Genomic DNA, 12,475 nt, shown 5'->3' on the forward strand with positions numbered 1-12,475 from the left:
CACTTACTTTCGCCCCGCGCCCGGCCTGGTATTGCACTATTTCCAGGACCGGCGCCAACCCAGTCCGGCAGACTGCCGGAACTGTAGAGACAAAAAGTGAGTTGACTAGCAGCTTGCTTTCCTTTCTCCTGCTGCAGCGAGGGTTCTCGTCAGTCATGACGGGCTAGAGAAGGCGGTGCCGCCAGTACGTCCGAAAGGGTATCCGGTTGCGCAAGCGACCGTGCTTCCCAGGTTAGTAGCCAAAGGGTGTTCTGGCTCGCCGGACCCCGATAAAGCGAAAACCCCAGCTCGGGCTAGTAGCCGAAGACCTTGGGTCCCCCTCGGTCGGTAGGCGAACGCCAGGGTTCGGAGGACGGAACGTGGAGCAACACCCCCAGGTCTCAAGGACGCCCTGATCCACTGACGAGAACGCTCGAGGCACGGAGACCCCAGCTAGGGCGGAACGGCGACTGCGGATCCCGGAGGACCCTCCCAGGAGGGTAGACCAGCAAACCCGAGCCGGCGAAGAACCCCGACGCACCCCCCCCCCCCACGATGTCGGGACCCCGACAGGCGGCGGCGGACCCCCGACCATCGATCGAACCCCGGAGGCAGAGAGACCCTCAAAGCCCGGAACCCCGGCTGACGAGAGCCGCCTCCCGGCGGAGGACCCCGGAGCCCGAGGACGCCCCCCGGACAACGACGGAACATCCCGAGCGACAGCGGAGCCCTCCGGACCCCCACGGCGCCTCGGTGACGACGGCGGGCCCTGAACGGCGACGACCCCCGGACCCCGGGGGCCCCGAGGATGCCCCCCCGAGGGTCTCCCCACGCTGGTGGAGGAGCCCCGAACCCCCCCGACACCGGACCCCCCCACGGACGACCCAGGGGAAGGAGCAGACGTGACGGCGCTCACGTTCCTCCCCTTCCCTCTTCCGGACAAGCTGTTCTGCCCGACCTGCCACCCGCCGAGACAGTACAGGTCGCACGGCGACATGAACAAGCACCTACGGCGCTTCCACCAGCTGCGCCTAGCTTTTTACTGCTCCCTCTGCGGCACCGAATACGAGGCCTTGAAGCTCCTCAAGAATCACCAGAAGGTATGCCAAGGCCACGGAGCAGAGAGGAGACCCGGCACGCTGGTGAGGTCCGCCGCCCCGGCCCGGCGCACCCAGGCCGCGGCGCGGAGACCCGCTAGACCGGCCACTCCACCGACAACCCCACCGGACCAGACCTCCGAGGACCACCCTACGGAGAGACCTGCCCCAACGACGCCACCGTGCAGGCCTCTGCCCAGGGACCCCCGACCGAACGCGACACCCCGACCGGACAGCCCTCCACCAGGACCCCCGGGGCCACCCGAGGCCCCCGCCCCGCCGAGGATTCCGGAGCCGCCGGGAGGAACCGAGCCGCTGGGTGCCCTCTGGCCCCCGAGCGTGCCGGAATCTCCCAGTGCGGAGCCCTCCCCACAGCAGAGGATGCCCTCTCCATGGCAGACCCTCTGGCTGGAGGAGCTCTCCCAGGCCACCACCTTCGAGGCTTTCGAGGCCTCGGTGGCCCGGCTCACACAGGAGCTCTCGGCGGCCGCCCGGCCCGGCCAACCCCGAGGAAACAACAACAGACCGGCGACGCGACGAGACCACAGGCCCCAACCGCAGAGGCGACCCAGGCGCCAGCGCTACGACCCAGCGGCAGCCTCCCGGATCCAGAAGCTGTACCGGGCCAACCGTCCCAAGGCGGTGAGAGAGATCCTGGAGGGACCCTCGGCCTTCTGCCAGGTCCCCCGGGAGGCTCTTTTCAGATATTTCAGCAGGGTCTTCAACCCTCCAACGGATGCCGCCACCCCACGCCCTGCGACCGTCGAAGCGCTGACCCCCGTGCCCCCGGCAGAGGGGTTCGAGGATGCCTTCACGCCGCAGGAGGTGGAAGCCCGCCTGAAGAGGACCAGGGACACCGCCCCCGGCAAGGACGGGATCAGGTACGGTCTCCTTAAAAAACGTGACCCGGGCTGCCTTGTTCTTTCTGTTCTCTTCAACAGGTGCAGAGAGTTCCGGCGCACGCCCGCCGCCTGGAAGAGGGCCATGACGGTCCTCATCCACAAGAAGGGAGACCCAAACGACCCGGGCAACTGGAGACCCATCGCCCTGTGCTCCACCGTCGCGAAACTCTACGCCGGCTGCCTGGCGGGCCGCATCGCCGACTGGGCGGTGACCGACGGAGCCGTCAGCCGAAGCCAGAAGGGCTTCATGTCCACGGAGGGCTGCTACGAGCACAATTTCACCCTCCAGATGGCCCTGGACAACGCCCGGAGGACCAGGAAGCAGTGCGCGGTGGCGTGGCTGGACATTTCCAACGCCTTCGGGTCCATGCCCCACCGCCACATCTTCGACACCCTCCGCAAGCTGGGCCTGCCGGACGGCGTTACCAACCTGGTGCGCGAACTCTACCACGGCTGCACCACAACCGTCCGCGCCACCGACGGGGAGACCGCAGAGATCCCCATCCGGTCGGGAGTGAGACAGGGCTGCCCCCTCAGCCCCATCATCTTCAACCTGGCCATGGAACCACTCCGAGCCGTGGCAGGCGGCCCCGGCGGGCTCGACCTCTACGGCGAGAAGCTGAGCGTCCTGGCCTACGCCGACGACCTCGTGCTCCTCGCCCCCGACGCCACCCAGCTGCAGCAGATCCTGGACGTGACGTCCGAGGCGGCCAGGTGGATGGGCCTGCATTTTAACGTCGCCAAGTGCGCTTCCCTGAACGTTGACGGGAAGCAGAAGAGCCGCGTCCTGGACTCCACCCTCACGATCCAGGGCCAGGCGATACAGCACCTGCGTGACTGAGAGGCCTACTGCCACCTGGGGACGCCCACCGGCCACCGGGCCAGGCAGACGCCGGAGGAAACCATCAACGGCATCGTGCAGGACGCACGCAAACTGGACTCGTCCCTGCTGGCCCCCTGGCAGATCGACGCGGTGAACACTTTCCTCATCCCCCGCGTCGCATTCGTCCTGAGAGGCTCGGCGGTCCGCAAGACCCCACTCAAGAAGGCGGACACCGAGATCCGACGGCTGCTCAAAAAGTGGCTGCACCTACCGCTGAGGGCCAGCAACGAGGTCCTGCACATCCCCTACCGGCAGGGGGGTGCCAACATGCCCCGCATGGGAGACCTCGGCGACATTGCCGTGGTCACCCACGCCTTCCGCCTCCTGACCTGCCCGGACGCGACGGTAAGTATCATCGCCGCCAGCGCCCTGGAGGAGACCGCCCGCAAGAGGATCGGGAGGCAACCCACCGGACGTGACTTGGCCACCTTCCTGAGCGGCTCGCTGGAGGGCGAGTTCGGCCGAGACGGCGGGGACTTTGCCTCGCTGTGGAGCCGAGCCCGCAACACCACGCGCCGCCTCGGGAAGCGCATCGGCTGCGCCTGGACTTGGACCGAGGAGCGCCGGGAGCTGGCAGTCTCCCTGCAGCCAGCCCCGCACGCCGACTCCGTGACCGTGACACCTCGCACGAGGACCTTCCTGGACAGGTTCCTGAAGGACGCCGTCCGCAACAATTACGCCGGTGACCTGACCCAGAGGGGACCGGACCGAGAGGGGACCGCCTGAACCGCCCCCCTCTGCAACAGACGGACCTTCGCTTCAAGAGGACTCATCAACAACGGACGACGACCCAGCGCCACCCGAAGAGGACCCCCGCGATAGACTATATCTAGACTGAGACAATTCATCTTCGGACCACTTCTCCCACCATTGCGGACCATTGTCACGGGTATGTGTGTTTCTATCCTCTTTCTCTCTCAGCGTCGCAAAACCCCCCCCTCCCTCCCCATCCCCACTCCCCTCTCCCCTCACCCCCGGGCTTAGTTGGCTAACTTTGTATCGCATGTAACCTAGTTGCGTTCCCAACCTCACGCCCATCCTTTTTATTGTTAGTCCCTCGCCCGGGCGTTCTGTATTTCCCTATCGGCTTTGTCTTCTTTTTTTGGATCCATCCTTACCATCTACTAATAAAAGTCAATCTGTTCGTATCAGTTTAATATCTGATATGTCCTCGATGTGAGGACTTTATATTAAATGGATTTTTGGAACTGGGAGATGGAGTCGGAGCTTGCTCCATCCACTCCACGCATGGGTCTGGTATTACAGTGCCTCCAGGAACGGTACACCTCCCCTCGGGGAGAACTTGCTGCTGTCAAAAAGTAGATCTCGTCGCTTCTTCAGAGACATCTGGAGGGGGCTGGTGCCAGGCAGGGACCCCCGGCAGTCTGGCAGGCAGGCTACTACTCGCCTGAAGCCTTCAAGATGGCGGGGTGGCTGGCTGCCCGGAGGAAAGCGGTCCCTCTGCCTGCACCTGCATGGAGAGCGCGGTCAGCAGCGTGCAGCTGAGGGGGTTGTCAGGGGCAGCCTGCTTGGTGACCCCCTGCGAACAGCTCTGTTACAGCGGAAATCCTCTGTCGCAGCAGAAATTGTGGGCTTTAGGATGCCAGAAAGCCATGGATGTTGTCGTCACACTGTTATGAAGCAAAACGAACCAAACTGAACACAGGCGGTACGGTACGGTACGGTACGGTACGGTACGGTACAGTATGTCTCAGAGGTCAGATGCGAGCCAGAACTGAAAGCTGGAAGGCCTGGGAAGAGCCAGAGGCCGCCACAACACCAAGACGAGGCTTCTGGAGCACGATGCGCTACACACCAACTACGTGGTGAGCGCATGCATCATTTTGTCGTCGCGTGGCCTTGGAGCAGGGGGAGATGGACGGTGCGGTGGGAGGAGCGCCCCCCGTGGGCAGGAGAGACGCACAAACCCCGTCTGCTGGTCAAAGGCTCATATTCAAGACTGCCCCCTACAACAGCTTGCCTGGCGCCTCGTGGCTGGTGGCCATACGCAAAAGCATTGTTCTCGTGGTTGGGTGTGAACTAGCTGTGAACAACTGAGAGGCTCCACACCCAGAATTAAAAAGGCTTGGCTCCATTTAAATTGTCCTCGACTCCTTCACAGGCAACAATTTAGGGTGTTTGAAAGACTGCCTGCCAGCGCAGGCTTTTTGTTGCTCCCCTGGAGCAGGCGCAGGCGCAGGCAGTCTTCCACGGGGTGTCTGGCCCTTTTTTAAAGGAGCAGCGTGTCTGAAGCGCGCCTGCACGCTGCACTGCCGAGGGCCCTGCACAGCACGTGACGGCGAGTTCTGTCTTTTGGAAGGCGTGTTAAAATGGGCCACGTCTGGCCGTAGTGGGACCGGTCTCGGCTCGTTCGCGCAGCAGGCCAGGCCAGGCCAGGCCAGGCCAGGCCAGCAGCTTCAGGGCAAACAGGGCAAGCGGCTTCTGAAGGAGCAGCGTGTCTGTGTTGTAGTGCTCCTGTTCAGGTACAATTAGCGGGGTTCCCACTCGGTGATTAAGGGCGTTCAACCACAACTGAAGCTCCTGCTATCGCAGCGCCTCCAGGAGCGGCGCACCTCTGTGTCAAAAAGCAGAACTCACCGTTTCCCAGGGAGCTGCTTGGGGGGTGGGGCTTGTGCTGCGCAGGGCCCTCGGCAGTCCAGCGGGCAGGCGGACTTCAGACACGCTGCTCCTTCCAACACGTCACTCCTTTAAAAAAGGGCAAGACACCCTGTTTAATCGCTGAAAACACGGAGAACCACTTCTTTTTTCCCCCGCGCTTGGCCTGCTATTGCACTTTCTCCAGGACCAGCGCCAACCCAGGCCGGCAGACTGCCGGAATAACTGCAGCAAAAAGTGAGCTGAGTAGCAGCTTGCTTTTCCTTCCTCCGCTGCAGCAAGGGGTCTCGTCAGTCATGACGGGCTAGGGAAGGCGGTGCCGCCAGTACTTCCGAACGAGCGCCGGTTGCACAAGCATCCGTGCCGCTCAGGTGAGTAGCCGAAGGGTCTCACGGTTCGCCGGACCCGATAACGTGAAAACCCCGGCTTGGGCTAGTAGCCGAAGACCTTGGGTCCCCCCGCAGTCGGACTAGCCGAACGCCAGGGCTCAGAGGACGGAACGTGGGTCAACACCCCCAGGTCCCAAGGACGCCCCGATCCACTGGCAAGAACGTTTGAGGCACGTCAGGAGACCCCAGTTAGGGTGGACCGCCGACTACGGATCTCGGAGGACCCTCCCAGGAGGGGGGACCAGTGAACCCGAGACGGCGACGAACCCTGACGCACCCCCCACGATGTCGGGACCCCGACAATCGACCAACCCCCGGAGGCAGAGAGACTCTCGGAGCCCGGAACCCCGCCTGATGACACCCGCCTCCCCGGCAGAGGACCCCCTGGACGACAGCGGAGCACCCCGAGTGATAACAGACCCCTCTGGACCCTCACGGCCCCTTGGTGACGACAGCGGGCCCTGAATGGCAATGACCCCAGGACCCCAGCGGTCCCTTGGATGCCTCCCCCGAGGGTCTGCCCACGCTGGTGGAGGAGCCCCGAACCCCCCCGACAGCGGATTCCCCCACGGACGACCCGGGCAAAGGTCACTGGTCGGTGCCACCGTGCTTAGTGGCAGAGTGGGAATGTACTTCAGTTGTGCTTGAACACTGTTAATCACTGAGTGTGAGCCCACCCAGTTGTATTTGAACAGGAACACCCTTAACTGTTGCCTGTGAGAGTGTGACTGTGCTTCAGTTGTGCTTGAACACCCGTTAATCACTGAGTGTGAGCCCACGCACCGGTATTTGAACGGGAACACCCTTAATTGTTGCCTGTGAGAGTGTGAATGTTTGCAGTTGTGCTTGAACACCCGTTAATCACTCAATGTGAGCCCACCCACCGGTATTTGAAGGGGAACACCCTTAATTGTTGCCTGTGAGACTGTGATTGTGCTTCAGTTGTGCTTGAACACCCGTTAATCACTGAGTGTGAACCCACCCAGTTGTATTTGAACAGAAACACCCTCAATTGTTGCCTGTGAGAGTGTGATTGTGCTTCAGTTGTGCTTGAACACCCATTAATCACTGAGTGTGAGCCCAACCACTGGTATTTGAACGGGAACACCCTTAATTGTTGCCTGTGAGGCTGTGATTGTGCTTCAGTTGTGCTTGAACACCCGTTAATCACTGAGTGTGAGCCCAACCACTGGTATTTGAACGGGAACACCCTTAATTGTTGCCTGTGAGGCTGTGATTGTGCTTCAGTTGTGCTTGAACACCCGTTAATCACTGAGTGTGAGCCCACCCACCGGTATTTGAACGGGAACACCCTTAATTGTTGCCTGTGAGAGTGTGAGTATCTGCAGTTGTGATTGAACCCCCGTTAATCACTGAGCGCAAACCCACCCACTGGTAGTGGAACAGGAACACCCTTAATTGTTGCCTGTGAGAGTGTGATTGTGCTTCAGTTGTGCTTGAACACCCGTTAATCACTGAGTGCGAACCCACCCACCGGTAGTGGAACAGGAACACCCTTAATTGTTGCCTGTGAGAGTGTGAGTGTCTGCAGTTGTGATTGAACACCTGTTAATCACTGAGCGCGAACCCACCCACCGGTAGTGGAACAGGAATACCCTTAATTGTTGCCTGTGAAGGAGCTGTGGACGACTGAAACAGAGCAAAATCTTCCTTTCCGGTTTCGGCTGCGGCGCCTCTCCTTTGCTTCGTCTTAGTTGTTCTCAGCTAGCTCACAGCTAACAACTAGAACAGGCTTGCATGTGATTGCGCTTCACTGTTTCTGTGCACACGCTTAATTGTGTGTAAGTGGACATCCCTGTTGCGTGAAAATGCACTTAATCGCACAGAGCGAACGCTGAGCGAACACGCTTAACGGCTGTGCAGGCACGAGCCGAGATTGACTTGAAAGTGGCAGCTCCTTTCCAGCTTGGGGCGCGGAGCCTCATTTGAGGCGCTTTGCATCATTTGAGGCGTTCTCAGCGTGCTCGCACCCCGCCGTCCCAACGGAGCTGCTGTTCCCCTTTGGAAAAGGCCCCTTTCCTCTCGGCTGTCACGAGCAGCCTCTGGGCCCAGCAACCTGGGGAGAAATCCCTCTCGCAACACCGCCGTCAGCACTGGCGTCTCCCTCGCTCGTGTATCCCAAGGATTCCTGCCCCCTCAACGCTTCCTTGCCTCTCGCCTCCTGGCTGGCTGCGTGAGGAGAGGAGACGAGACCGAGACCGAGACAGAGACAGAGACACGCAGGATCTGCGTGAAGGCAGTGCAACGCCCCAACGTGATGACGACATCCTGACTTGAACCCTCCCCTGGCGAGGGGACGTGCCTCTGGCCGCCTGCCCTCTCCTCTGCCCGGCCCTACTTCCTCCAGGAGCACGCGCGACACGAGCAGGGGACCGACCCCACCCAGGGACCCTGCGCTTACTGGAAGGCGGTGTCAACGCAGTGCGCGTTAAATACACAGCTGGAACTGACAGTCAGAAGTCTTCAACGGGATGGGAGGCTGTCAGTCTCCCTGTATGCTGCAAATACCGCGGCACTGCCTGCACGGTAAGCAGGGCCCATGAAATGCCCAGCGCTGTCAGCGATAACACCAGTTCAGAAACTGACTTTTGGGGGCCTCGAAGGTTCACGGAACTCGCCAGTTCAGGACCTGCCAGCAAACGTCACAACCACAGCAACAAAAATAACAACAATTCACAGATTCATAGAAGTTAGGGTCGCAAGGGACCTCAATAGATCATCAAGTCCGACCCCCTGCACAGGCAGGAAAGAGTGCTGGGTCTAGATGACCCCAGCTAGATGCATATCCAACCTCTTCTTGAAGACCCCCAGGGTAGGGGAGAGCACCACCTCCCTTGGGAGCCCGTTCCAGACCTTGGCCACTCGAACTGTGAAGAAGTTCTTTCTAATGTGCAGTCTAAATCTGCTCTCTGCTAGCTTGTGGCCATTGTTTCTTGTAACCCCCGGGGGCGCCTTGGTGAGTAAAGCCTCACCAATTCCCTTCTGTGCCCCCGTGATGACCTTATAGGCAGCCGCAAGGTCACCTCTCAACCTTCTCTTGCGGAGGCTGAAAAGGTCCAGGTTCTCTAGTCTCCCCTCATAGGGCTTGGCCTGCAGGCCCTTAACCATACGAGTGGCCCTTCTCTGGACCCTCTCCAGGTTATCCGCATCCCTCTTGAAGTCCGGCGCCCAAAACTGCACGCAGTACTCCAACTGCGGTCTGACCAGCGCCCGATAGAGGGGAAGTATCACCTCCTTGGATCTGCTCGTCATGCATCTGCTGATGCACGATAAAGTGCCGTTAGCTTTTCTGATGGCTTCGTCAGACTGCCGGCTCATGTTCATCTTGGAGTCCACTAGGACTCCGAGATCCCTTTCTGCTTCCATGCCACCCAGCAGGTCATTCCCTAGGCTGTAGGTGTGCTGGACATTTTTCCTCCCTAGGTGCAGCACTTTGCATTTCTCCTTGTTGAACTGCATCCTGTTGTTTTCTGTCCATTTGTCCAGCCTGTCCAGGTCTGCCTGCAGCTGTTCCCTGCCCTCCGGCATGTCCACTTCTCCCCAGAGCTTTGTGTCATCTGCAAACTTGGACAGAGTACACTTCACTCCCTCGTCCAAGTCGCTGATGAAGAGGTTAAAGAGTATCGGTCCTAGGACCGAGCCCTGCGGGACCCCACTGCCCACACCCTTCCAGGTCGAAACCGACCCATCCACCACGACTCTCTGGGTGCAACCCTCTAGCCAACCCGCCACCCACCGGACCATGCAGTCATCCAAGTCACAGCCTCTTAACTTGTTCACCAGTATGGGGTGGGATACCGTATCGAAGGCCTTCCTGAAGTCTAAGTAAACGACGTCAACCCCTGCTCCTGCGTCCAGGTGTTTTGTAACCTGGTCATAAAAAGAGACTAGATTAGTCAGGCACGATCTGCTTGCCATGAACCCGTGCTGGTTTCCCCTCAGCAGAATTTGTCCTGTCGGGCTCTCGCAAATGTGAGCCTTGATAATTTTTGCAAAGACTTTGCCGAGGATGGAGGTGAGACTGACTGGCCTATAGTTGCCAGTATAGTATTGCGGGGCTGGTAATATTAATACTGCGTGACGTCAAAGCGAACACCTTGTTATACGTTCAAAAAAGTCGCACTTTCCTGTATCCTATAGAGAAGCGCTGACCACCCTCTTATCTGCTGAGCACAAATCGTGACAGAAAAATCTGGTCTCCCCAAAAGTCAAGGCCCAATTCAGAAATAGGGAAAAAACCAAAAAAGCTACAAAAAGCCTATGGTATAAATAAAAGTACGAGGTCTGCGGAGATGAGGTGTAAGAGGTGCTTCTGAACAACTGGACAGCCCTGCTGGAAAACGCAATACGTTTCTGAAAGTCTTTTAAAAACACAATGCACATATTAAGTAATCAACAGCAACCATTTCTAAGGCGCAGCTTCGTCAGGTAACCAGAGTATGAGCATCCACCGTACTCTGATATGCCGTGGCATCAGGTTTCACTCTGGCCTGCAGACCTAAGGGCCTGGCTTCGGCCTGCTCCTTTAAGGATCCGAGCAGGGAGAGGAACTGGCCGCGCTAGCCTGGATTCAGGGAAGATTTGCAGTGCGGATCTGCCCTTCCTAGAGTCACTAAACCAGGGATGCATCAGCTTTCGCAAGCAGCAGCTTGCTTCCTCGGATGCTGAGATGCAGCTGGAGGAAGCAATGATGCTAAACCGAAAGCAGGGACTGGAATACCAAAGGGGAGGGAAGGGGAAGGACAAAGAAAGGGGGGCCGCGAGCCCCGCTGACTGACACCTGCAGGGTACCGCAGGCCCTGCCGGCACCTGCTTTTTCCTCCCCTCCCATTCTCATCACCACTCGAGACAGAAGTGCTGCTTCCGGCACTCCCGTCTGACCAGCCGATGAACAGGGCCTCTGATGAAAAACAATTCCCCAATTTTCAGTTAAAAAAACACTAACCTTGAATCCACATTTTCCCATTATGTTTAAAATGAAACCCCACTCACTCTCTCTCTCTCTCTCTCTCTCTCTCCCTCTCTCTCTCCCTCTATATATAAAAATATAAAAACTGGGGATTTTTTTATAATTGGAGAAAACCTGGATCCCTGCTGATGAAGTGAGCTAGCTTACAAAAGCTCACGTGCCTTTGATTTACTTCGTCTGCAAGGAGTCTGTTTCACTCACAGCCGTTATAGTCTTTGCCCGTGGCCACCGGGCTCCTGGGACGGGGTACTCACCCAGACCTCCATGCCCCTGGGCTTCTGTCCTTGAGCCAGCGTTCAGCACAGACGGGTGGGATGGGAGACAGCTTTATCTTTATTAGGAACAAGATTCAGCAATGCACGCGCTCACAGCTTGCGGGGAGAACAACAACAACCCACCACCCGCACACTGCACCTACTGGGCATCGGGGGGAAGGACTGGAGCGTGCCACCGCAGGCCCCTTCCAGGCACACGCTGTGGACCGCATCCCCCTTCTGCACTCTGGGAGCTCCCTCTCCCGTAGTTGAAAGTCCCTCAGCGGCTACTTTAACTGGGAACATTTCAGGACCGCGGAGCTAGAGGTTGCTAGCACTTGGCTCACCAAAGGGGTCTGGATCCCATTACATAATCCTTGTACTTCACAGGCAACCTCACCTCCCATTCGCTCTTAGTTTCCGTGGTGCCATCAGGTGTCTCCATGGGTACTGGTGGATCCTCTGAAACGTAACGAAACTCTTGCTCTTGGTGATCTGGTTTTACTTCCGACGCTTGTTCTGCTGCCGTCTCCTGGGGCGCGTCAACTTGTTCTGCTGCTGCTACTGAGGACTGATCTTTCCTTAAGTGTCTTCTGTTTCTCCTGTAGACATTACTGCTGGGAGTTTTTACCACATAGGAACGCGGTTCATCTGCGACCATGTGGATTCCTGGAACGTCCCCAAAAGCACTCGCGGTTCTTCTGTGGGAATACTTCGCTAGGCGACTCGACACCAAAGGGAAGGCGACTGAAGTGGTACGCAGCTCGGCTGATTCCTTGTCCGGTTTGACTTGCCCGTAGACGTCCTCTTCATCAAGAACGGTGAACAGCTTTTTACCTGACGAGCTCTTTTGCACATCCTCTACAGCGGGAATAGAACAGTGCTGCCTCGATACTACCTCGTTGAGGTCTTGCGGGTATAAACCAAGCGGTAGCGAACCACCCTTCTTTTGTGCCATCACAAGGCTATTGACCCAGGGTGCGTGGGCTTAGTCACCTTCGTAAGGACCCTCACAGCTTCCAGCATTTTGAGGGCAGTCTTCTACGTGCCTCGGGTTGCACAGGGAATTGATCTACACCCGTGCACCGCTGGTGGTACTGCCGGGTCGACACAGATGTGGTAGGTACCGGGAAATTGGCCCACCCCTTCGAAAACGTCCGGACATAGTTTGAGAAGGTCCGCCTTGGTTGCGGGTATTGTCGGGGCCATTCCGTGGACTCGTCTGATGAGGTCTGACGTGGTGCATGCCACCCTACCAGGTCTTGGTGTGTCACTATTGTCGGTTAGGTAGAAAGGTACATCAGATTCATTAGCACCAGATTTGCAGCCTGCAGTGCCTGCACCTTTTGGTTTCATGCGTGCACC

At 58.5% G+C, this 12,475-nt stretch overlaps 1 long non-coding RNA gene and 1 other non-coding gene across 2 annotated transcripts in view; one reads left to right on the top strand and one right to left on the bottom strand.

Moving 5' to 3' along the window:
- Positions 1-12,475, bottom strand: part of LOC132248773 (uncharacterized) — a 54,448-nt gene that overhangs the window by 23,013 nt on the left and 18,960 nt on the right. The gene's annotated exons all lie outside the window — the stretch shown is intronic.
- LOC132247849 (U2 spliceosomal RNA) lies at positions 3,968-4,152 on the top strand. Its single transcript, XR_009459274.1, has one exon. It is a non-coding gene; the product is annotated as a U2 spliceosomal RNA (small nuclear RNA).

Source organism: Alligator mississippiensis, chromosome 1 (assembly GCF_030867095.1).
Source record: "Alligator mississippiensis isolate rAllMis1 chromosome 1, rAllMis1, whole genome shotgun sequence".
In the NCBI taxonomy this organism is placed as follows: domain Eukaryota; kingdom Metazoa; phylum Chordata; order Crocodylia; family Alligatoridae; genus Alligator; species Alligator mississippiensis.